This window comes from Cyprinus carpio, chromosome B11 (genome assembly GCF_018340385.1).
Source record: "Cyprinus carpio isolate SPL01 chromosome B11, ASM1834038v1, whole genome shotgun sequence".
Classification (NCBI taxonomy): domain Eukaryota; kingdom Metazoa; phylum Chordata; class Actinopteri; order Cypriniformes; family Cyprinidae; genus Cyprinus; species Cyprinus carpio.
In genome coordinates, this window is record NC_056607.1 from 748,820 (window position 1) to 767,313 (window position 18,494).

Consider the following 18,494-nt stretch of genomic DNA (forward strand, 5'->3'; position numbering starts at 1 on the left):
CATGCTGTTTTCGCTCAAGAGAAACTGTCTTCTTAGCAGAAGGTAACGGTGGCACCATTCTGCTCAGTTTAGTTCTATGTTGTTCCTGTTCAGTTTAATGTCTCTTCTGGATTCTTTGGGAACACTCATCATGACTGATTCGTCAAAGTTGCACGGTTAAAGGAGGCCACCGTGACACTCCCTTTTAAAACACGCTGCCACAGAGAAGGTTGTTACGTAGGCTGCAATTTGCCAAGCACTGATGGTCAAAAGCTAGCAGGTTCAAAGGATTCAGAATCCAGAGTGCTAACCGTTACACCATGGGCACTAGAATCGGCAGGAACGTCTGCCCTCCTGCAGTGTAGGAATGACTCAGTAGGAGTGAATGAAAAAGTAACTGGCCAGTGATCATCAGAATGTAGACCAAAAAGGACAGCAGGCTCCACACTGCCGAAACCCGGGATCGAACCAGGGACCTTTAGATCTTCAGTCTAACGCTCTCCCAACTGAGCTATTTCGGCATTGGGGCACAAGACCATAACCGACCGAGCTAACGGTTTAACCTAACGCAACCCGCAGGTAATAGACAAAGTAGAAGTACGAGACGTCGATATCGATAGACAACAAGTACCTAACAATGCTTGAAATTGAGCCAAAAAAAGCAGGACGAAAGGCCGCTCCTTAAAAAAAAGTGGTTTCGAAGCTGCAAGGGGACTCGTTACGGATTTGAACACTAGACCTCTAACACCTGAAGCAAACAAACAACGAAAAAAAAAAAAAACACACATACCCCAAAACCAACAATCCATCGGATGCAAATATGAAAAGAAGGTTCACAAGGGCCATGAAGTTTTCTAAAAAGCCCTTTCTGACATATCTCCCAGCAGCACAGCCCATTGGAGTCAACTCAGAAGCAACGCCTCCTTTCAGTGCAAGTGATCTAACGCACAAAGCGTTGGACCAAGTTTGAATTGCAGAATAGGAACAAAGGAGAAGCTCCAAAGTGGGCTCGTCTGGGATTTGAACCCGGGACCTCTCGCACCCTAAGCGAGAATCATACCCCCTAGACCAACGAGCCACTGGGCATTGAGCAGTCTGTCTCTACACCTGGCAAGTGCAGAAAGAGGGCTCATGCAACTGGCCTGATTTCTGAGAAACTCGATTTTGGCATAATTGCCCTAGATCGTACTGCCTTCGGAGTAAAATCTTGATTAAAATGTCTACAACAAAATATACGAGCTGAATTAAACAGCAGAAGGCTACATTGCGGTACTGCCACACACATCATGCTGTTTTCGCTCAAGAGAAACTGTCTTCTTAGCAGAAGGTAACGGTGGCACCATTCTGCTCAGTTTAGTTCTATGTTGTTCCTGTTCAGTTTAATGTCTCTTCTGGATTCTTTGGGAACACTCATCATGACTGATTCATCAAAGTTGCACGGTTAAAGGAGGCCACCGTGACACTCCCTTTTAAAACACGCTGCCACAGAGAAGGTTGTTACGTAGGCTGCAATTTGCCAAGCACTGATGGTCAAAAGCTAGCAGGTTCAAAGGATTCAGAATCCAGAGTGCTAACCGTTACACCATGGGCAAAAGAATCGGCAGGTACGTCTGCCCTCCTGCAGTGTAGGAATGACTCAGTAGGAGTGAATGAAAAAGTAACTGGCCAGTGATCATCAGAATGTAGACCAAAAAGGACAGCAGGCTCCACACTGCCGAAACCCGGGATCGAACCAGGGACCTTTAGATCTTCAGTCTAACGCTCTCCCAACTGAGCTATTTCGGCATTGGGGCACAAGACCATAACCGACCGAGCTAACGGTTTAACCTAACGCAACCCGCAGGTAATAGACCAAGTAGAAGTACGAGACGTCAATATCGATAGACAACAAGTACCTAACAATGCTTGAAATTGAGCCAAAAAAAGCAGGACGAAAGGCCGCTCCTTAAAAAAAAAAGTGGTTTCGAAGCTGCAAGGGGACTCGTTACGGATTTGAACACTAGACCTCTAACACCTGAAGCAAAAAAAACGAACAAAAAAAAAACACATACCCCAAAACCAACAATCCATCGGATGCAAATATGAAAAGAAGGTTCACAAGGGCCATGAAGTTTTCTAAAAAGCCTTTCTGACAGATCTCCCAGCAGCACAGCCCATTGGAGTCAACTCAGAAGCAACGCCTCCTTTCAGTGCAAGTGATCTAACGCACAAAGCGTTGGACCAAGTTTGAATTGCAGAATAGGAACACAAAGGAGAAGCTCCAAAGTGGGCTCGTCCGGGATTTGAACCCGGGACCTCTCGCACCCTAAGCGAGAATCATACCCCTAGACCAACGAGCCACTGGGCATTGAGCAGTCTGTCTCTACACCTGGCAAGTGCAGAAAGAGGGCTCATGCAACTGGCTGGATTTCTGAGAAACTCGATTTTGGCATAATTGCCCTAGATCGTACTGCCTTCGGAGTAAAATCTTGATTAAAATGTCTACAACAAAATATACGAGCTGAATTAAACAGCAGAAGGCTACATTGCGGTACTGCCACACACATCATGCTGTTTTCGCTCAAGAGAAACTGTCTTCTTAGCAGAAGGTAACGGTGGCACCATTCTGCTCAGTTTAGTTCTATGTTGTTCCTGTTCAGTTTAATGTCTCTTCTGGATTCTTTGGGAACACTCATCATGACTGATTCATCAAAGTTGCACGGTTAAAGGAGGCCACCGTGACACTCCCTTTTAAAACACGCTGCCACAGAGAAGGTTGTTACGTAGGCTGCAATTTGCACAGCACTGATGGTCAAAAGCTAGCAGGTTCAAAGGATTCAGAATCCAGAGTGCTAACCGTTACACCATGGGCACTAGAATCGGCAGGAACGTCTGCCCTCCTGCAGTGTAGGAATGACTCAGTAGGAGTGAATGAAAAAGTAACTGGCCAGTGATCATCAGAATGTAGACCAAAAAGGACAGCAGGCTCCACACTGCCGAAACCCCGGGATCGAACCAGGGACCTTTAGATCTTCAGTCTAACGCTCTCCCAACTGAGCTATTTCGGCATTGGGGCACAAGACCCTAACCGACCGAGCTAACGGTTTAACCTAACGCAACCCGCAGGTAATAGACCAAGTAGAAGTACGAGACGTCGATATCGATAGACAACAAGTACCTAACAATGCTTGAAATTGAGCCAAAAAAAGCAGGACGAAAGGCCGCTCCTTAAAAAAAAAGTGGTTTTCAAAGCTGCAAGGGGACTCGTTACGGATTTGAACACTAGACCTCTAACACCTGAAGCAAAAAAAAAAAAAAAAAAAAAAAACACATACCCCAAAACCAACAATCCATCGGATGCAAATATGAAAAGAAGGTTCACAAGGGTCATGAAGTTTTCAGAAAAAGCCCTTTCTGACAGATCTCCCAGCAGCACAGTCCATTGGAGTCAAAAGTCAGAAGCAACGCCTCCTTTCAGTGCAAGTGATCACAGAGCTAAAGCGTTGGACCAAGTTTGAATTGCAGAATAGGAACAAAGAAGAAGCTCCAAAGTGGGCTCGTCCCGGATTTGAACCCGGGACCTCTCGCACCCTAAGCGAGAATCATACCCCTAGACCAACGAGCCACTGGGCAGTTCAGCAGTGCCAGTCTCTGTACTGGCAAGTGCAGAAAGAGGGCTCATGCAACTGGCTTGGATTTCTGAGAAACTCGATTTTGGCATAATTGCGCTAGATCGTACTGCCTTCGGAGTAAAATCTTGATTAAATGTCTACAACAAAATATACGAGCTGAATTAAACAGCAGAAGGCTACATTGCGGTACCTGCCACACACATCATGCTGTTTTCGCTCAAGAGAAACTGTCTTCTTAGCAGAAGGTAACGGTGGGACCATTCTGCTCAGTTTAGTTCTATGTTGTTCCTATTCAGTTTTATGCCTCTTCTAGATTCTTTGGGAACACTCACCATGTCTGATTCATCAAAGTTGCACGGTTTAAAGGAGGCCACAGTTGCACTCCCTTTTAAGACAGGCTGCCACAGAAAAGGTTGTGATGTAGGCTCCAATTTGCCAAGCACTGATGGTCAAAATCTAACAGGTTCCTCCGAGATTTGAACTCGGATTGCTGGATTCAGAGTCCAGAGTGCTAACCGTTACACCATGGGCCCTAGAATCGGCAGGAACGTCTGCCCTCCTGCAGTGTAGAAAAGACTCAGTAGGAGAGACTGAAAAATCAACTGACCAGTGAGCATCAGATCGGAGACCCTAAAGGACTGCAGGCTCCACACTGCCGAAACCAGGGATCGAACCAGGGACCTTTAGATCTTCAGTCTAACGCTCTCTACCAACTGAGCTATTTCGGCATTGGGGCACAAAACCCTAACCGACCGAGCTAACGGTTTAACCTAACGCAACCCGCAGGTAATAGGCCAAGCAGAAGTATGAGACGTCGATATTGATAGACATCATGTACCTAACAATGCGTGAAATTGAGCCAAAAAAAAGCAGGACGAAAGGCCGCTCCTCAAAAAAAAGCTTCGTTTCGAAGCTGCAGAGGAGCTCGTCCAGGATTTGAACCCTAGACCTCTCAAAACCACTTTCTGACATATCTCCACGCAGCGCAGCCCATCTGAGCCATCCCAGAAACAACAATCCATTCAGTTCAGGTGCAAACCCAGTGGTTCCCAAACATTCCTGGAGGCCCCACAACACTAAAGGTTTTCCATGTCTCCTCAATCAAACACACCTGATTCAGATCATTAGCTCATTAGTAGAGACTCCAAGACCTGAAATGGGTGTGTCAGACAAAGGAGAGATCAAAAGTTTCAATTTTGGGGGACCTCCAGGAAAGAGGTTGAGAACCACTGCTCTAGCCCACAGAGCTAAATGGTGGACCAAGTGTGAATTGCAGGAGAGGAACTAAGAAGGAGCTCCAAAGTGGGCTCGTCCGGGATTTGAACCCGGGACCTCTCGCACCCTAAGCGAGAATCATACCCCTAGACCAACGAGCCACTGGGCATTCAGCAGTCTGTCTCTGTCAAAGAGGGCTCATGCAACTGGCTTGATTTCAGAGAAACTTGATTTTGGCATAATTGCGCTAAATCGTACTGCCTTCGGAGTAAAATGTTGATTAAAATGTCCACAACAAAATATACGAGCTGAATTAAAACAGCAGAAGGCTACATTGTGGTACTGCCACACACATTATGCTGTTTTCGCTCAAGAGAAACTGTCTTCTTAGCAGAAGGTAACGGTGGGACCATTCTGCTCAGTTTAGTTCTAAGTTGCTCCTGTTCAGTTTAATGTCTCTTCCGGATTCTTTGGGAACACTCATCATGACTGATTCATCAAAGTTGCACGGTTAAAGGAGGCCCACTGTGGCACTCCCTTTTAAGACACGCTGCCACAGAGAAGGTTGTTACGTAGGCTGCAACTTGCCAAGCACTGATGGTCATAAGCGAGCAGGTTCAAAGGATTCAGAATCCAGAGTGCTAACCGTTACACCATGGGCCCTAGAATCGGCAGGAACGTCTGCCCTCCTGCAGTGTAGAAATGACTCAGTAGGAGTGACTGGAAAAGTAACTGACCAGTGAGCATCAGAATGTAGACCGAAAAGCACTGCAGGCTCTACGATGCCGAAACCCGGGATCGAACCAGGGACCTTTAGATCTTCAGTCTAACGCTCTCCCAACTGAGCTATTTCGGCATTGGGGCACAAGACCCTAACCGGCTGAGCTAACGGTTTAACCCCTACACAACCCGCAGGTAATAGACCAAGTAGAAGTACGAGACGTCGATATCGATAGACAACAAGTACCTAACAATGCTTGAAATTGAGCCAAAAAAAAGCAGGACGAACAGCCGCTCATCAAAAAAAAGTGGTTTCAAAGCTGCAAGGGGACTCGTTACTGATTTGAACACTAGACCTCTCACACCTGAAGCAAAAAAAAAAAAAAAAAAAAACACATACCCCCAAAACCAACAATCCATCGGATGCAAATGTGAAAAGAAGGTTCACAAGGGTCTTGAAGTTTTCCAAAAAGCCCTTTCTGACAGATCTCCAAGCAGCACAGTCCATTGGAGTCAACTCAGAAGCAACGCCTCCTTTCAGTGCTCTAACTCACAGAGCTAAGTGTTGGACCAAGTTTGAATTGCAGAATAGGAACAAAGAAGAAGCTCCAAAGTGGGCTCGTCCCGGATTTGAACCCGGGACCTCTCGCACCCGAAGAGAGAATCATACCCCTAGACCAACGAGCCACCGGGACTTTCGCTGCCAGCCTCTGTAGCTGGCAAGTGCAGAAAGAGGGCTCGTACAACTGGACGGATTTCTGAGAAACTTGATTTTGGTGTACTTGCGCTAGCTCGGCCTGCCTTCAAAGTATAATGTTGATTAAATTGTCTACAACAAAATAAGTGAGCCGAAACAAACAGCGGAAGGCTACATTGCGGCACTGCTACACACATCATGCTGTTTTCACTGAAGAAAAATGGTCTTCTCAGCAGAAGGTAACGGTGAAACCGGTCTGCTGAGTTTAGTTCTATGTTGTTCCTATTCAGTTTTATGCCTCTTCTAGATTCTTTGGGAACACTCACCATGTCTGATTCATCAAAGTTGCACATTTAAATGAGGCCACAGTGGCACTCCCTTTTAAGACAGGCTGCCACAGAAAAGGTTGTGATGTAGGCTCCAATTTGCCAAGCACTGATGGTCAAAAGCTAACATAGTACACCGAGATTTGAACTCGGATTGCTGGATTCAGAGTCCAGAGTGCTAACCGTTACACCATGGAACCAATCAGCAGCAGGGGCGTCTGCCCTTCTGCAGTGTAGAAAAGACTCAGTAGGAGAGACTGAGAAAAGCAACTGACCAGTGAGCATCAGATCGGAGACCCTAAAGGACTGCAGGCTCCACACTGCCGAAACCCGGGATCGAACCAGGGACCTTTAGATCTTCAGTCTAACGCTCTCCCCAACTGAGCTATTTCGGCATTGGGGCACAAAACCCTATCCGACCGAGCTAACGGTTTAACCTAACGCAACCCGCAGGTAATAGGCCAAGCAGAAGTATGAGACGTCGATATTGATAGACACCATGTACCTAACAATGCGTGAAATTGAGCCAAAGAAAGCAGGACGAAAGGCCGCTCCTCAAAAAAAAAGCTTCGTTTCGAAGCTGCAGAGGAGCTCGTCCAGGATTTGAACCCTAGACCTCTCAAAACCTCTTTCTGACATATCTCCACGCAGCGCAGCCCATCTGAGCCATCTCAGAAACAACACCTCCTTTCAGTTCAGGTGCTCTAACCCAGTGGTTCCCAACCACATTCCTGGAGGCCCCACAACACTAAAGGTTTTCCATGTCTCCTCAATCAAAACACACCTGATTCAGATCATTAGCTCATTAGTAGAGACTCCAAGACCTGAAATGGGTGTGTCAGACAAAGGAGAGATGCAAAAGTTTCAATGTTGGGGGACCTCCAGGAAAGAGGTTGAGAACCACTGCTCTAGCCCACAGAGCTGAATGGTGGACCAAGTGTGGAATTGCAGGAGAGGAACTAAGAAGGAGCTCCAAAGTGGGCTCGTCCGGGATTTGAAACCGGGACCTCTCGCACCCTAAGCGAGAATCATACCCCTAGACCAACGAGCCACTGGGCATTCAGCAGTCTGTCTCTGTCAAAGAGGGCTCATGCAACTGGCTTGATTTCAGAGAAACTTGATTTTGGCATAATTGCGCTAAATCGTACTGCCTTCGGAGTAAAATGTTGATTAAAATGTCCACAACAAAATATACGAGCTGAATTAAACAGCAGAAGGCTACATTGTGGTACTGCCACACACATCATGCTGTTTTCGCTCAAGAGAAAAACTGTCTTCTTAGCAGAAGGTAACGGTGGGACCATTCTGCTCAGTTTAGTTCTAAGTTGCTCCTGTTCAGTTTAATGTCTCTTCCGGATTCTTTGGGAACACTCATCATGACTGATTCATCAAAGTTGCACGGTTAAAGGAGGCCACTATGGAACTCCCTTTTAAGACACGCTGCCACAGAGAAGGTTGTTACGTAGGCTGCAACTTGCCAAGCACTGATGGTCATAAGCGAGCAGGTTCAAAGGATTCAGAATCCAGAGTGCTAACCGTTACACCATGGGCCCTAGAATCGGCAGGAACGTCTGCCCTCCTGCAGTGTAGAAATGACTCAGTAGGAGTGACTGGAAAAGTAACTGACCAGTGAGCATCAGAATGTAGACCGAAAAGCACTGCAGGGCCTACGATGCCGAAACCCGGGATCGAACCAGGGACCTTTAGATCTTCAGTCTAACGCTCTCCCAACTGAGCTATTTCGGCATTGGGGCACAAGACCCTAACCGGCTGAGCTAGCTACGGTTTAACCCAACACAACCCGCAGGTAATAGACCAAGTAGAAGTACGAGACGTCGATATCGATAGACAACAAGTACCTAACAATGCTTGAAATTGAGCCAAAAAAAAGCAGGACGAACAGCCGCTCGTCAAAAAAAAGTGGTTTCAAAAGCTGCAAGGGGACTCGTTACTGATTTGAACACTAGACCTCTCACACCTGAAGCAAAAAAAAAAAAAAAACACACACATACCCCAAAACCAACAATCCATCGGATGCAAATGTGAAAAGAAGGTTCACAAGGGTCTTGAAGTTTTCCAAAAAGCCCTTTCTGACAGATCTCCAAGCAGCACAGTCCATTGGAGTCAACTCAGAAGCAACGCCTCCTTTCAGTGCTCTAACTCACAGAGCTAAGTGTTGGACCAAGTTTGAATTGCAGAATAGGAACAAAGAAGAAGCTCCAAAGTGGGCTCGTCCGGGATTTGAACCCGGGACCTCTCGCACCCGAAGCGAGAATCATACCCCTAGACCAACGAGCCACCGGGATTTTCGCTGCCAGCCTCTGTAGCTGGCAAGTGCAGAAAGAGGGCTCGTACAACTGGACGGATTTCTGAGAAACTTGATTTTGGTGTACTTGCGCTAGCTCGGCCTGCCTTCAAAGTATAATGTTGATTAAATTGTCTACAACAAAATAAGTGAGCCGAAACAAACAGCGGAAGGCTACATTGCTGCACTGCTACACACATCATGCTGTTTTCACTGAAGAAAAATGGTCTTCTCAGCAGAAGGTAACGGTGAAACCGGTCTCCTCAGTTTAGTTCTATGTTGTTCCTATTCAGTTTTATGCCTCTTCTAGATTCTTTGGGAACACTCACCATGTCTGATTCATCAAAGTTGCACATTTAAATGAGGCCACAGTGGCACTCCCTTTTAAGACAGGCTGCCACAGAAAAGGTTGTGATGTAGGCTCCAATTTGCCAAGCACTGATGGTCAAAAGCTAACAGGTTCCACCGAGATTTGAACTCGGATTGCTGGATTCAGAGTCCAGAGTGCTAACCGTTACACCATGGAACCAATCAGCAGCAGGGGCGTCTGCCCTTCTGCAGTGTAGAAAAGACTCAGTAGGAGAGACTGAGAAAAAGCAACTGACCAGTGAGCATCAGATCGGAGACCCTAAAGGACTGCAGGCTCCACACTGCCGAAACCCGGGATCGAACCAGGGACCTTTAGATCTTCAGTCTAACGCTCTCCCAACTGAGCTATTTCGGCATTGGGGCACAAAACCCTATCCGACCGAGCTAACCGTTTAACCTAACGCAACCCGCAGGTAATAGGCCAAGCAGAAGTATGAGACGTCGATATTGATAGACATCATGTACCTAACAATGCGTGAAATTGAGCCAAAGAAAGCAGGACGAAAGGCCGCTCCTCAAAAAAAAAAGCTTCGTTTCGAAGCTGCAGAGGAGCTCGTCCAGGATTTGAACCCTAGACCTCTCAAAACCTCTTTCTGACATATCTCCACGCAGCGCAGCCCATCTGAGCCATCTCAGAAACAACACCTCCTTTCAGTTCAGGTGCTCTAACCCAGTGGTTCCCAACCACATTCCTGGAGGCCCCACAACACTAAAGGTTTTCCATGTCTCCTCAATCAAACACACCTGATTCAGATCATTAGCTCATTAGTAGAGACTCCAAGACCTGAAATGGGTGTGTCAGACAAAGGAGAGATGCAAAAGTTTCAATGTTGGGGGACCTCCAGGAAAGAGGTTGAGAACCACTGCTCTAGCCCACAGAGCTAAATGGTGGACCAAGTGTGAATTGCAGGAGAGGAACTAAGAAGGAGCTCCAAAGTGGGCTCGTCCGGGATTTGAACCCGGGACCTCTCGCACCCTAAGCGAGAATCATACCCCTAGACCAACGAGCCACTGGGCATTCAGCAGTCTGTCTCTGTCAAAGAGGGCTCATGCAACTGGCTTGATTTCAGAGAAACTTGATTTTGGCATAATTGCGCTAAATCGTACTGCCTTCGGAGTAAAATGTTGATTAAAATGTCCACAACAAAATATACGAGCTGAATTAAACAGCAGAAGGCTACATTGTGGTACTGCCACACACATCATGCTGTTTTCGCTCAAGAGAAACCTGTCTTCTTAGCAGAAGGTAACGGTGGCACCATTCTGCTCAGTTTAGTTCTAAGTTGCTCCTGTTCAGTTTAATGTCTCTTCCGGATTCTTTGGGAACACTCATCATGACTGATTCATCAAAGTTGCACGGTTAAAGGAGGCCACTGTGGCACTCCCTTTTAAGACACGCTGCCACAGAGAAGGTTGTTGCGTAGGCTGCAACTTGCCAAGCACTGATGGTCATAAGCGAGCAGGTTCAAAGGATTCAGAATCCAGAGTGCTAACCGTTACACCATGGGCCCTAGAATCGGCAGGAACGTCTGCCCTCCTGCAGTGTAGAAATGACTCAGTAGGAGTGACTGGAAAAGTAACTGACCAGTGAGCATCAGAATGTAGACCGAAAAGCACTGCAGGCTCTACGATGCCGAAACCCAGGATCGAACCAGGGACCTTTAGATCTTCAGTCTAACGCTCTCCCAACTGAGCTATTTCGGCATTGGGGCACAAGACCCTAACCGGCTGAGCTAACGGTTTAACCCAACACAACCCGCAGGTAATAGACCAAGTAGAAGTACGAGACGTCGATATCGATAGACAACAAGTACCTAACAATGCTTGAAATTGAGCCAAAAAAAGCAGGACGAACAGCCGCTCGTCAAAAAAAAGTGGTTTCAAAGCTGCAAGGGGACTCGTTACTGATTTGAACACTAGACCTCTCACACCTGAAGCAAAAAAAAACAAAAAACACAACATACCCCAAAACCAACAATCCATCGGATGCAAATGTGAAAAGAAGGTTCACAAGGGTCTTGAAGTTTTCCAAAAAGCCCTTTCTGACAGATCTCCAAGCAGCACAGTCCATTGGAGTCAACTCAGAAGCAACGCCTCCCTTTCAGTGCTCTAACTCACAGAGCTAAGTGTTGGACCAAGTTTGAATTGCAGAATAGGAACAAAGAAGAAGCTCCAAAGTGGGCTCGTCCGGGATTTGAACCCGGGACCTCTCGCACCCGAAGCGAGAATCATACCCCTAGACCAACGAGCCACCGGGACTTTCGCTGCCAGCCTCTGTAGCTGGCAAGTGCAGAAAGAGGGCTCGTACAACTGGACGGATTTCTGAGAAACTTGATTTTGGTGTACTTGCGCTAGCTCGGCCTGCCTTCAGAGTATAATGTTGATTAAATTGTCTACAACAAAATAAGTGAGCTGAATCAAACAGCGGAAGGCTACATTGCGGCACTGCTACACACATCATGCTGTTTTCACTGAAGAAAAATGGTCTTCTCAGCAGAAGGTAACGGTGAAACCGGTCTCCTCAGTTTAGTTCTATGTTGTTCCTATTCAGTTTTATGCCTCTTCTAGATTCTTTGGGAACACTCACCATGTCTGATTCATCAAAGTTGCACATTTAAATGAGGCCACAGTGGCACTCCCTTTTAAGACAGGCTGCCACAGAAAAGGTTGTGATGTAGGCTCCAATTTGCCAAGCACTGATGGTCAAAAGCTAACAGGTTCCACCGAGATTTGAACTCGGATTGCTGGATTCAGAGTCCAGAGTGCTAACCGTTACACCATGGAACCAATCAGCAGCAGGGGCGTCTGCCCTTCTGCAGTGTAGAAAAGACTCAGTAGGAGAGACTGAGAAAAGCAACTGACCAGTGAGCATCAGATCGGAGACCCTAAAGGACTGCAGGCTCCACACTGCCGAAACCCGGGATCGAACCAGGGACCTTTAGATCTTCAGTCTAACGCTCTCCCAACTGAGCTATTTCGGCATTGGGGGCACAAAACCCTACCCGACCGAGCTAACGGTTTAACCTAACGCAACCCGCAGGTAATAGGCCAAGCAGAAGTATGAGACGTCGATATTGATAGACATCATGTACCTAACAATGCGTGAAATTGAGCCAAAGAAAGCAGGACGAAAGGCCGCTCCTCAAAAAAAAAGCTTCGTTTCGAAGCTGCAGAGGAGCTCGTCCAGGATTTGAACCCTAGACCTCTCAAAACCTCTTTCTGACATATCTCCACGCAGCGCAGCCCATCTGAGCCATCTCAGAAACAACACCTCCTTTCAGTTCAGGTGCTCTAACCCAGTGGTTCCCAACCACATTCCTGGAGGCCCCACAACACTAAAGGTTTTTTCATGTCTCCTCAATCAAACACACCTGATTCAGATCATTAGCTCATTAGTAGAGACTCCAAGACCTGAAATGGGTGTGTCAGACAAAGGAGAGATGCAAAAGTTTCAATGTTGGGGGACCTCCAGGAAAGAGGTTGAGAACCACTGCTCTAGCCCACAGAGCTAAATGGTGGACCAAGTGTGAATTGCAGGAGAGGAACTAAGAAGGAGCTCCAAAGTGGGCTCGTCCGGGATTTGAACCCGGGACCTCTCGCACCCTAAGCGAGAATCATACCCCTAGACCAACGAGCCACTGGGCATTCAGCAGTCTGTCTCTGTCAAAGAGGGCTCATGCAACTGGCTTGATTTCAGAGAAACTTGATTTTGGCATAATTGCGCTAAATCGTACTGCCTTCGGAGTAAAATGTTGATTAAAATGTCCACAACAAAATATACGAGCTGAATTAAACAGCAGAAGGCTACATTGTGGTACTGCCACACACATCATGCTGTTTTCGCTCAAGAGAGAAACTGTCTTCTTAGCAGAAGGTAACGGTGGGACCATTCTGCTCAGTTTAGTTCTAAGTTGCTCCTGTTCAGTTTAATGTCTCTTCCGGATTCTTTGGGAACACTCATCATGACTGATTCATCAAAGTTGCACGGTTAAAGGAGGCCACTGTGGCACTCCCTTTTAAGACACGCTGCCACAGAGAAGGTTGTTACGTAGGCTGCAACTTGCCAAGCACTGATGGTCATAAGCGAGCAGGTTCAAAGGATTCAGAATCCAGAGTGCTAACCGTTACACCATGGGCCCTAGAATCGGCAGGAACGTCTGCCCTCCTGCAGTGTAGAAATGACTCAGTAGGAGTGACTGGAAAAGTAACTGACCAGTGAGCATCAGAATGTAGACCGAAAAGCACTGCAGGCTCTACGATGCCGAAACCCGGGATCGAACCAGGGACCTTTAGATCTTCAGTCTAACGCTCTCCCAACTGAGCTATTTCGGCATTGGGGCACAAGACCCTAACCGGCTGAGCTAACGGTTTAACCCAACACAACCCGCAGGAAATAGACCAAGTAGAAGTACGAGACGTCGATATCGATAGACAACAAGTACCTAACAATGCTTGAAATTGAGCCAAAAAAAAAGCAGGACGAACAGCCGCTCGTCAAAAAAAAAGTGGTTTCAAAGCTGCAAGGGGACTCGTTACTGATTTGAACACTAGACCTCTCACACCTGAAGCAAAAAAAAAAAAAAAACAAATACACACCCCAAAACCAACAATCCATCGGATGCAAATGTGAAAAGAAGGTTCACAAGGGTCTTGAAGTTTTCCAAAAAGCCCTTTCTGACAGATCTCCAAGCAGCACAGTCCATTGGAGTCAACTCAGAAGCAACGCCTCCTTTCAGTGCTCTAACTCACAGAGCTAAGTGTTGGACCAAGTTTGAATTGCAGAATAGGAACAAAGAAGAAGCTCCAAAGTGGGCTCGTCCCGGATTTGAACCCGGGACCTCTCGCACCCGAAGCGAGAATCATACCCCTAGACCAACGAGCCACCGGGACTTTCGCTGCCAGCCTCTGTAGCTGGCAAGTGCAGAAAGAGGGCTCGTACAACTGGACGGATTTCTGAGAAACTTGATTTTGGTGTACTTGCGCTAGCTCGGCCTGCCTTCAAAGTATAATGTTGATTAAATTGTCTACAACAAAATAAGTGAGCCGAAACAAACAGCGGAAGGCTACATTGCGGCACTGCTACACACATCATGCTGCTGTTTTCACTGAAGAAAAATGGTCTTCTCAGCAGAAGGTAACGGTGAAACCGGTCTGCTCAGTTTAGTTCTATGTTGTTCCTATTCAGTTTTATGCCTCTTCTAGATTCTTTGGGAACACTCACCATGTCTGATTCATCAAAGTTGCACATTTAAATGAGGCCACAGTGGCACTCCCTTTTAAGACAGGCTGCCACAGAAAAGGTTGTGATGTAGGCTCCAATTTGCCAAGCACTGATGGTCAAAAGCTAACAGGTTCCACCGAGATTTGAACTCGGATTGCTGGATTCAGAGTCCAGAGTGCTAACCGTTACACCATGGAACCAATCAGCAGCAGGGGCGTCTGCCCTTCTGCAGTGTAGAAAAGACTCAGTAGGAGAGACAGAGAAAAGCAACTGACCAGTGAGCATCAGATCGGAGACCCTAAAGGACTGCAGGCTCCACACTGCCGAAACCCGGGATCGAACCAGGGACCTTTAGATCTTCAGTCTAACGCTCTCCCAACTGAGCTATTTCGGCATTGGGGCACAAAACCCTACCCGACCGAGCTAACCGTTTAACCTAACGCAACCCGCAGGTAATAGGCCAAGCAGAAGTATGAGACGTCGATATTGATAGACACCATGTACCTAACAATGCGTGAAATTGAGCCAAAGAAAGCAGGACGAAAGGCCGCTCCTCAAAAAAAAAAAGCTTCGTTTCGAAGCTGCAGAGGAGCTCGTCCAGGATTTGAACCCTAGACCTCTCAAAACCTCTTTCTGACATATCTCCACGCAGCGCAGCCCATCTGAGCCATCTCAGAAACAACACCTCCTTTCAGTTCAGGTGCTCTAACCCAGTGGTTCCCAACCACATTCCTGGAGGCCCCACAACACTAAAGGTTTCCCATGTCTCCTCAATCAAACACACCTGATTCAGATCATTAGCTCATTAGTAGAGACTCCAAGACCTGAAATGGGTGTGTCAGACAAAGGAGAGATGCAAAAGTTTCAATGTTGGGGGACCCAGGAAAGAGGTTGAGAACCACTGCTCTAGCCCACAGAGCTAAATGGTGGACCAAGTGTGAATTGCAGGAGAGGAACTAAGAAGGAGCTCCAAAGTGGGCTCGTCCGGGATTTGAACCCAGGACCTCTCGCACCCTAAGCGAGAATCATACCCCTAGACCAACGAGCCACTGGGCATTCAGCAGTCTGTCTCTGTCAAAGAGGGCTCATGCAACTGGCTTGATTTCAGAGAAACTTGATTTTGGCATAATTGCGCTAAATCGTACTGCCTTCGGAGTAAAATGTTGATTAAAATGTCCACAACAAAATATACGAGCTGAATTAAACAGCAGAAGGCTACATTGTGGTACTGCCACACACATCATGCTGTTTTCGCTCAAGAGAAACTGTCTTCTTAGCAGAAGGTAACGGTGGGACCATTCTGCTCAGTTTAGTTCTAAGTTGCTCCTGTTCAGTTTAATGTCTCTTCCGGATTCTTTGGGAACACTCATCATGACTGATTCATCAAAGTTGCACGGTTAAAGGAGGCCACTGTGGCACTCCCTTTTAAGACACGCTGCCACAGAGAAGGTTGTTGCGTAGGCTGCAACTTGCCAAGCACTGATGGTCATAAGCGAGCAGGTTCAAAGGATTCAGAATCTAGAGTGCTAACCGTTACACCATGGGCCCTAGAATCGGCAGGAACGTCTGCCCTCCTGCAGTGTAGAAATGACTCAGTAGGAGTGACTGGAAAAGTAACTGACCAGTGAGCATCAGAATGTAGACCGAAAAGCACTGCAGGCTCTACGATGCCGAAACCCGGGATCGAACCAGGGACCTTTAGATCTTCAGTCTAACGCTCTCCCAACTGAGCTATTTCGGCATTGGGGCACAAGACCCTAACCGGCTGAGCTAACGGTTTAACCCAACACAACCCGCAGGTAATAGACCAAGTAGAAGTACGAGACGTCGATATCGATAGACAACAAGTACCTAACAATGCTTGAAATTGAGCCAAAAAAAGCAGGACGAACAGCCGCTCGTCAAAAAAAGTGGTTTCAAAGCTGCAAGGGGACTCGTTACTGATTTGAACACTAGACCTCTCACACCTGAAGCAAAAAAAAAAAAAAAAAAAATAACCCCCAAAACCAACAATCCATCGGATGCAAATGTGAAAAGAAGGTTCACAAGGGTCTTGAAGTTTTCCAAAAAGCCCTTTCTGACAGATCTCCAAGCAGCACAGTCCATTGGAGTCAACTCAGAAGCAACGCCTCCTTTCAGTGCTCTAACTCACAGAGCTAAGTGTTGGACCAAGTTTGAATTGCAGAATAGGAACAAAGAAGAAGCTCCAAAGTGGGCTCGTCCGGGATTTGAACCCGGGACCTCTCGCACCCGAAGCGAGAATCATACCCCTAGACCAACGAGCCACCGGGACTTTCGCTGCCAGCCTCTGTAGCTGGCAAGTGCAGAAAGAGGGCTCGTACAACTGGACGGATTTCTGAGAAACTTGATTTTGGTGTACTTGCGCTAGCTCGGCCTGCCTTCAAAGTATAATGTTGATTAAATTGTCTACAACAAAATAAGTGAGCTGAATCAAACAGCGGAAGGCTACATTGCGGCACTGCTACACACATCATGCTGTTTTCACTGAAGAAAAATGGTCTTCTCAGCAGAAGGTAACGGTGAAACCGGTCTCCTCAGTTTAGTTCTATGTTGTTCCTATTCAGTTTTATGCCTCTTCTAGATTCTTTGGGAACACTCACCATGTCTGATTCATCAAAGTTGCACATTTAAATGAGGCCACAGTGGCACTCCCTTTTAAGACAGGCTGCCACAGAAAAGGTTGTGATGTAGGCTCCAATTTGCCAAGCACTGATGGTCAAAAGCTAACATGTTCCACCGAGATTTGAACTCGGATTGCTGGATTCAGAGTCCAGAGTGCTAACCGTTACACCATGGAACCAATCAGCAGCAGGGGCGTCTGCCCTTCTGCAGTGTAGAAAAGACTCAGTAGGAGAGACAGAGAAAAGCAACTGACCAGTGAGCATCAGATCGGAGACCCTAAAGGACTGCAGGCTCCACACTGCCGAAACCCGGGATCGAACCAGGGACCTATAGATCTTCAGTCTAACGCTCTCCCAACAGAGCTATTTCGGAATTGGGGCACAAAACCCTATCCGACCGAGCTAACGGTTTAACCTAACGCAACCCGCAGGTAACAGACCAAGCAGAAGTATGAGACGTCGATATTGATAGACATCATGTACCTAACAATGCGTGAAATTGAGCCAAAGAAAGCAGGACGAAAGGCCGCTCCTCAAAAAAAAAAGCTTCGTTTCGAAGCTGCAGAGGAGCTCGTCCAGGATTTGAACCCTAGACCTCTCAAAACCTCTTTCTGACATATCTCCACGCAGCGCAGCCCATCTGAGCCATCTCAGAAACAACACCTCCTTTCAGTTCAGGTGCTCTAACCCAGTGTTTCCCAACCACATTCCTGGAGGCCCCACAACACTAAAGGTTTTCCATGTCTCCTCAATCAAACATACCTGATTCAGATCATTAGCTCATTAGTAGAGACTCCAAGACCTGAAATGGGTGTGTCAGACAAAGGAGAGATGCAAAAGTTTCAATGTTGGGGGACCTCCAGGAAAGAGGTTGAAAACCACTGCTCTAGCCCACAGAGCTAAATGGTGGACCAAGTGTGAATTGCAGGAGAGGAACTAAGAAGGAGCTCCAAAGTGGGCTCGTCCGGGATTTGAACCCGGGACCTCTCGCACCCTAAGCGAGAATCATACCCCTAGACCAACGAGCCACTGGGCATTCAGCAGTCTGTCTCTGTCAAAGAGGGCTCATGCAACTGGCTTGATTTCAGAGAAACTTGATTTTGGCATAATTGCGCTAAATCGTACTGCCTTCGGAGTAAAATGTTGATTAAAATGTCCACAACAAAATATACGAGCTGAATTAAACAGCAGAAGGCTACATTGTGGTACTGCCACACACATCATGCTGTTTTCGCTCAAGAGAAACTGTCTTCTTAGCAGAAGGTAACGGTGGCACCATTCTGCTCAGTTTAGTTCTAAGTTGCTCCTGTTCAGTTTAATGTCTCTTCCGGATTCTTTGGGGAACACTCATCATGACTGATTCATCAAAGTTGCACGGTTAAAGGAGGCCACTGTGGCACTCCCTTTTA

The 18,494-nt window shown here is 47.0% G+C and overlaps 31 non-coding genes across 31 annotated transcripts; all 31 read right to left on the reverse strand.

The window, feature by feature from the left end:
• Nucleotides 1-427: 427 nt before the first annotated feature.
• Nucleotides 428-500, reverse strand: trnaf-gaa. The gene has a single exon. It is a non-coding gene; the product is annotated as a tRNA-Phe (tRNA).
• A 484-nt stretch (nucleotides 501-984) lies between these two features.
• trnap-agg lies at nucleotides 985-1,057 on the reverse strand. Its single transcript has one exon. It is a non-coding gene; the product is annotated as a tRNA-Pro (tRNA).
• A 634-nt stretch (nucleotides 1,058-1,691) lies between these two features.
• Nucleotides 1,692-1,764, reverse strand: trnaf-gaa. Its single transcript has one exon. It is a non-coding gene; the product is annotated as a tRNA-Phe (tRNA).
• Nucleotides 1,765-2,246: 482 nt separating this feature from the next.
• trnap-agg lies at nucleotides 2,247-2,318 on the reverse strand. Its single transcript has one exon. It is a non-coding gene; the product is annotated as a tRNA-Pro (tRNA).
• A 634-nt stretch (nucleotides 2,319-2,952) lies between these two features.
• trnaf-gaa lies at nucleotides 2,953-3,026 on the reverse strand. The gene has a single exon. It is a non-coding gene; the product is annotated as a tRNA-Phe (tRNA).
• A 485-nt stretch (nucleotides 3,027-3,511) lies between these two features.
• trnap-agg lies at nucleotides 3,512-3,583 on the reverse strand. The gene has a single exon. It is a non-coding gene; the product is annotated as a tRNA-Pro (tRNA).
• A 660-nt stretch (nucleotides 3,584-4,243) lies between these two features.
• On the reverse strand, nucleotides 4,244-4,318 carry trnaf-gaa. The gene has a single exon. It is a non-coding gene; the product is annotated as a tRNA-Phe (tRNA).
• A 576-nt stretch (nucleotides 4,319-4,894) lies between these two features.
• trnap-agg lies at nucleotides 4,895-4,966 on the reverse strand. The gene has a single exon. It is a non-coding gene; the product is annotated as a tRNA-Pro (tRNA).
• Nucleotides 4,967-5,588: 622 nt separating this feature from the next.
• On the reverse strand, nucleotides 5,589-5,661 carry trnaf-gaa. The gene has a single exon. It is a non-coding gene; the product is annotated as a tRNA-Phe (tRNA).
• A 1,208-nt stretch (nucleotides 5,662-6,869) lies between these two features.
• trnaf-gaa lies at nucleotides 6,870-6,943 on the reverse strand. Its single transcript has one exon. It is a non-coding gene; the product is annotated as a tRNA-Phe (tRNA).
• Nucleotides 6,944-7,527: 584 nt separating this feature from the next.
• Nucleotides 7,528-7,599, reverse strand: trnap-agg. Its single transcript has one exon. It is a non-coding gene; the product is annotated as a tRNA-Pro (tRNA).
• Nucleotides 7,600-8,221: 622 nt separating this feature from the next.
• Nucleotides 8,222-8,294, reverse strand: trnaf-gaa. Its single transcript has one exon. It is a non-coding gene; the product is annotated as a tRNA-Phe (tRNA).
• Nucleotides 8,295-8,774: 480 nt separating this feature from the next.
• Nucleotides 8,775-8,846, reverse strand: trnap-agg. The gene has a single exon. It is a non-coding gene; the product is annotated as a tRNA-Pro (tRNA).
• Nucleotides 8,847-9,310: 464 nt separating this feature from the next.
• Nucleotides 9,311-9,382, reverse strand: trnaq-cug. The gene has a single exon. It is a non-coding gene; the product is annotated as a tRNA-Gln (tRNA).
• Nucleotides 9,383-9,504: 122 nt separating this feature from the next.
• trnaf-gaa lies at nucleotides 9,505-9,577 on the reverse strand. The gene has a single exon. It is a non-coding gene; the product is annotated as a tRNA-Phe (tRNA).
• A 583-nt stretch (nucleotides 9,578-10,160) lies between these two features.
• Nucleotides 10,161-10,232, reverse strand: trnap-agg. Its single transcript has one exon. It is a non-coding gene; the product is annotated as a tRNA-Pro (tRNA).
• A 621-nt stretch (nucleotides 10,233-10,853) lies between these two features.
• trnaf-gaa lies at nucleotides 10,854-10,926 on the reverse strand. The gene has a single exon. It is a non-coding gene; the product is annotated as a tRNA-Phe (tRNA).
• Nucleotides 10,927-11,401: 475 nt separating this feature from the next.
• Nucleotides 11,402-11,473, reverse strand: trnap-agg. Its single transcript has one exon. It is a non-coding gene; the product is annotated as a tRNA-Pro (tRNA).
• A 464-nt stretch (nucleotides 11,474-11,937) lies between these two features.
• Nucleotides 11,938-12,009, reverse strand: trnaq-cug. Its single transcript has one exon. It is a non-coding gene; the product is annotated as a tRNA-Gln (tRNA).
• Nucleotides 12,010-12,130: 121 nt separating this feature from the next.
• trnaf-gaa lies at nucleotides 12,131-12,203 on the reverse strand. Its single transcript has one exon. It is a non-coding gene; the product is annotated as a tRNA-Phe (tRNA).
• Nucleotides 12,204-12,787: 584 nt separating this feature from the next.
• trnap-agg lies at nucleotides 12,788-12,859 on the reverse strand. Its single transcript has one exon. It is a non-coding gene; the product is annotated as a tRNA-Pro (tRNA).
• Nucleotides 12,860-13,481: 622 nt separating this feature from the next.
• Nucleotides 13,482-13,554, reverse strand: trnaf-gaa. The gene has a single exon. It is a non-coding gene; the product is annotated as a tRNA-Phe (tRNA).
• A 478-nt stretch (nucleotides 13,555-14,032) lies between these two features.
• trnap-cgg lies at nucleotides 14,033-14,104 on the reverse strand. Its single transcript has one exon. It is a non-coding gene; the product is annotated as a tRNA-Pro (tRNA).
• A 467-nt stretch (nucleotides 14,105-14,571) lies between these two features.
• trnaq-cug lies at nucleotides 14,572-14,643 on the reverse strand. The gene has a single exon. It is a non-coding gene; the product is annotated as a tRNA-Gln (tRNA).
• Nucleotides 14,644-14,764: 121 nt separating this feature from the next.
• On the reverse strand, nucleotides 14,765-14,837 carry trnaf-gaa. The gene has a single exon. It is a non-coding gene; the product is annotated as a tRNA-Phe (tRNA).
• A 582-nt stretch (nucleotides 14,838-15,419) lies between these two features.
• Nucleotides 15,420-15,491, reverse strand: trnap-agg. Its single transcript has one exon. It is a non-coding gene; the product is annotated as a tRNA-Pro (tRNA).
• Nucleotides 15,492-16,111: 620 nt separating this feature from the next.
• trnaf-gaa lies at nucleotides 16,112-16,184 on the reverse strand. Its single transcript has one exon. It is a non-coding gene; the product is annotated as a tRNA-Phe (tRNA).
• Nucleotides 16,185-16,656: 472 nt separating this feature from the next.
• trnap-agg lies at nucleotides 16,657-16,728 on the reverse strand. Its single transcript has one exon. It is a non-coding gene; the product is annotated as a tRNA-Pro (tRNA).
• Nucleotides 16,729-17,192: 464 nt separating this feature from the next.
• On the reverse strand, nucleotides 17,193-17,264 carry trnaq-cug. Its single transcript has one exon. It is a non-coding gene; the product is annotated as a tRNA-Gln (tRNA).
• A 121-nt stretch (nucleotides 17,265-17,385) lies between these two features.
• trnaf-gaa lies at nucleotides 17,386-17,458 on the reverse strand. Its single transcript has one exon. It is a non-coding gene; the product is annotated as a tRNA-Phe (tRNA).
• Nucleotides 17,459-18,041: 583 nt separating this feature from the next.
• Nucleotides 18,042-18,113, reverse strand: trnap-agg. Its single transcript has one exon. It is a non-coding gene; the product is annotated as a tRNA-Pro (tRNA).
• Nucleotides 18,114-18,494: the final 381 nt, after the last annotated feature.